The sequence below is a fragment of the Myotis brandtii genome, unplaced genomic scaffold, assembly GCF_000412655.1.
Source record: "Myotis brandtii unplaced genomic scaffold, ASM41265v1 scaffold74, whole genome shotgun sequence".
Lineage (NCBI taxonomy): Eukaryota > Metazoa > Chordata > Mammalia > Chiroptera > Vespertilionidae > Myotis > Myotis brandtii.
The window spans coordinates 2,103,795-2,108,783 of NW_005370944.1; positions in this window are offsets into that span (position 1 = coordinate 2,103,795).

Genomic DNA, 4,989 nt, shown 5'->3' on the forward strand with positions numbered 1-4,989 from the left:
CCGAAGGAGTAATACTATTAAGAAATTTGATGGGAAAATTTTCCTTTTCAGCATCATCTGTGGAATCAATGGAATCATCACTCAAATATGTGTGAAAATCCCCATTGAGTATATCCAAAATTTCTTCATTTAATTTTTGAACATGCTCATTTTTTGGACAAAGAATTGCACATTTAGATATATTTTTAATATTATCTATAGATATAGTATTTCCAAAGGTAGCTTTAATAATAGGTCCATTACAAATTATTTCACTTCCACGCTCCACTCCTAGGGTGGGTTCCTGCCTGCAACCTCAGCCTGAGGGCGGTTCCTGCCTGAAACCTCGCCCTCCAGGAAACAGCTGGGGGAGGGCACAGCTGTTTCCAAGACGACCCGTGCAGGACTGACTTCCTTCCAGTTGGTCGAGGTTCTGGCCGTGATATTACACCCAGGGTTTTTATATAAGTAGATGCCCCTTGCGCATCATGGCAGCTCCTGCACTGAGTGTCTGCCCCTTGGTGGTCAGTGCATGTCATAGCTACTGGTCGGACGGACAGACACTTAGCCTTTTATATATGTAGATATGACAAACAACTACAAGCCAACAAATTGGATGAAATGGATTAATTCCCAAAAACATACAATCTTCCAAAACTGAATTAAGAAGAAACAGAAAATCTGAATAAGACTGATTACAATTAATAAAATTGAAGCACTAATCAAACATCTTCCAACAAACAAGTCCTGGACCAGATGGTTTTATAGGTGAATTTTATCAAACATTTAAGAAAGAATTAACACCTATGCTTTTCAAACTAGCCAAAAAATTTAAGAGGAGAGGAAATTCCCAAGCTCATTTTTCATTACCTAGATTCCAAAACCAGACAAAAACACTATTTAAAAAAAAAGAAGGAAAAAGAAAAATATAGGCCAATATTCCTGATGAACATAGATGCTAAAATCCTTAGCAAAATATTAGCAAACCAAATTCAGCAATGCATTAAAAAGATCATATACCATGATGCATTCTTGGGATGCAATGTTGGTTTAATTTCTGCAAGTCAATTAATTTTATACACCACATTTTTTAAAAAGATAAAAGTAATATAATCAGATAGATACATTCAGAAAAAGCATTAAACAAAATCCAGCATCCACTTATGAAACAAACTCAGCAAAGTGGTAACAGAGGGAACATACCTCAACATAATAAAAACCATACATGACAAACCCACAGCTAAAATCATACTCAATGGTGAAAAGCTAAAGGTGTTTTCCTTAACATCTGGTACAAGACAAGATGTCCACTTTCACCACCTTTATTCAACATAGTAATGGAAGTCCTACTCATAGCAATTAGAGAAGAAAAGGAAATAAAAGGCATCCAAACTGGAAGAAAAAAACAAAACTGTCATTATTTGCAGGTGACATCATACTATATAGAGAGAACCCTAAAGATTCCACCACAAAACTATTTAAACATATAAATGAATTCAGTAAAATAACAGGAAAGAAAAATAATATTCAGAAATCAATTGTATTTTTGTACATCAATAAAAAACTCTCAGAAAGTGAATTTTTAAAAATTTCCATTTATAATTACATTAAAATACATAAAGTACTTAATAATAAATTTAACCAGTATTGACCCAAGATGGTGGCAGATTAGTTGGAAGCTATAATCACCTCCTTCCAGGACCAAATTGGAATTACAACTGAAATATAGAAAAAACATCCTGAATAACCAACCGAAGAGAAGCCTCATAACCAAGCGAAGGCCACATTGAGACTGATAGGAGGTGAGAAGGCACGAGAAGGATGGCCAGGCACTCACGGGCAGTAGCTGAAGTTCCAGAGGGACATATCAGCCATAAGCATTCTCTTTGAGAAGTCTGGGGTCTAAACCCCAAGGCAGGTTCTCCAGTCCGGAACACCAAAACAAGGAAAGGCGCCCACATACAACTGACTGTGAAAAGCAGCAGGGTTTCTATCCACCAGAGAGATGGCTAAAAATGCAGGCACCCTTTTAAAGGGCCCACACACAAATCTCATTCGCAGACACTCACCCTGAGCTTCAGTGGAGGGAGGGCAGAATGGACTAGAGCTGCATGAGGAGAGTCTGGGGTTGGTGGCTCTGAGGAGAAAGATGAAGGTCAGCCACCAGAATCCCTGTGTTGAGTCATTCCCCTATACTGCAGAAGCCATCTTTCTCAAGCAGAGCACTCCCCTCCATGCAACATCAGCCTGGGGGGAGGGGGAAACAATACCCCACCCAATGGAATCCCTCTGGCCCATCTGGTGGAGCTTACACCCTGCTGTGGACTACAACTGGAGGCGCATTAAGTAAGTGAAACTAATGGACAGCCAGGTTGTCTGCTTTAGACTTTTGCTGACCTGCCCCTTGGCCTGGTGCTAGTAAAAGCTAGCCTTGGTGCACAGCTTGGTGCTTTACACACTCACCCAGGCCCAGCAAAAGGAGGCACAAGCTGTGGATCACAGATAGCTCGAATAGGTTGTCCAAGGCTAGTCACAGATGGGTCTGACATTGGCTTGCACCAGAGTCCCTCTGAAGAGGCCCAGAACCTATACACCCGGTGGCCAGCTTCAGACAACAACAGAGCAGGATCCCATAAGTTTCACAGGCAGCATATCCACAGGGAGTTCTCGGCAGGCACCAAACTCTGCTGAGACCAATTTTGCCTCATATAATCAGCACCTGCACAGCAGGTTGCACACTGTGTTGGGGGATGAGCCTCAATGTTAGCCAGCCTGTGGATAGATCCCATCCATGAAAGGACCAATACCAGTCAACAATCAATTACAACTGGAGGGCCCACATAATGTACACAAGGGTCATTTTTAGAGCACTCAGCTCAAATGATCAGGGAGACTGTGTCACTGGGTCCCATAGGTCACCTACTACACAGGCCACTCTACCAAGACTGGGAGTCATAGAAGACATCAAAACAACCACAAAGAGGCAGCCAAAATGGGGAGACAAAGAAACAGTCCCCAAATAAAAGAACAAGAGAATTCTCCAGAAGAAGAGTTAAATGAATTGGAGGTAAGCAATTTATAGATATAGAGTTCAGAGTAATGATTATAAGGGTGCTCAACAACATAAAGAAGGGCATAGAAACTATAGAAAATGGACCAATTAGAAATAAAGAATAGCATATCTGAATGCCATAAGGAAATTGGGCATTAGAATGCCAAAAGGAATTAACCACAGGCTTCATGAAGCAGAGAATCAAATCAGCAACTTGAAAGACAGGGTAGAAAAAGAACACTCAATCAGAGCAGCAAAAAGAAAAATAATTTTTAAAAATGAGAATAGTTTAGCTCTGGCTGGCATGGCTCAGTGGTTTAGAGAGTCAACCTGCACACCATTGGAAGGTTGTGGGTTCGATTTTGAGTCAACAGTGCATACCTCGGTTGCAGGTTTGATCCCTGTCCCCAGTTGGGGCGCATGTGAGAGGTAACCAATTGATGTGTCTCTCTCACATCTATGTCTCTCTCTCTCTCTCTCTCTCTCTCTCTCTCTCTCCTCTCTCTCTTTTTCTCTCTCTCTTCCTCTCTCTCTACCTTCCCTCCCACTCTCTCTGAAAACAATCAATGGAAAATTATTTTTTTTAATTTTTAAAAAATGAGGATAGTTTATGGGACCTTTGGGACAACATGAAGTGTAACAACATCCGTGTCATGGAGAAGGAGATAGAGAGAAGAGAGATAGCACGGGATTGAGAATGTAGTTGAAGAAATAATGACTGAAAACTTCATTACCCTGGTGAAGAAAAAAGACATACAAGTCCAGGAAGCACAGAAAGTTCCAGACAAGATGGATCCAAAGAGGCCCACAACAAGACACATCATAATTAAAATGGCAAAAATTAAAGACAAACAGAGACTCTTAAAAGCTGCAAGAGAAAGGCAATTAGTTACCTACAATGGAGCTCCTATAAGACTGTCAGCTTATTTCCCAACAGAAACATGTTAGGCCAAAAACGATTGCCATGAAATATTCAAAGGAATAAATGGAAGGACCTACAATCAAGACTACTCTACCCACAAGGCTATCATTTAAAATTGAAGGAGAAATAAACAGCTTCCCAGGCCAAAAAAAGCTAAAGTTTGTTACCACCAAACCAGTATTACAGAAATGTTAATTATCTTGCCAGAGAAGAAGAGAAAGGAGAAGAAGGAGGAAGCAAGAGGAGGAGGAAAACAGAGGAACATAGTTAAAAATAAAACAAATTCATACCTATCAATAATCACTTTATTTTTTTATTTTTATTGTTGGAAGCATTACATATGTCCCATTTTTTCCCCATTGACCCCTTATAGCCTGCCCTCATCCCATGCCCTAGGCCTTCACCACCCTATTGTCTGTGTCCATGGGTTGTGCATATGCATATACAAGTTCTTTTATTGATCTCTTTCCACCCACCCACTTTCCCCCACCTTTCCTCTGAGATTCGACAGTCTGTTCCATGCTTTTATGTCTCTGGATCATTTTGTTCAACAGTTTATTTTCTTCATTAGATTCCACATATGAGTGAGATCATGTGATCCTTGTCTTTCTCTAATTGGCTTATTTCACTTAGCACAATACTCTTCATGCTGACTCAAAGGGTAAGAGAGCCTTCTTTTTAACTGCTGTACAGTATTCCATGGCATGAATGTACCACAGTGTTTTTATCCACTCATCTACTGATGGGCACTTAGGCTGTTTTCAGATTTTAATACTATTAATCACTTTAAATGTAAATGGCTTAAATGCTCCAATTGAAAGACATAAGGTAGGTGAATGGATAAGAAATCAAGACCTATAAAAATGCTGTCTTCAAAAGAACCACCTCAGAATGAAAGTTACACAAAGACTAAAAATAAAGGGATGGAAAAGATATTTCATGCACATAGAATGGGGAAAGAAACTGGGGTAGCAATACTTACATTTGACAAAATAGACTTTAAAACCAACACTATAGTAAGAGACAAAGAAGGACA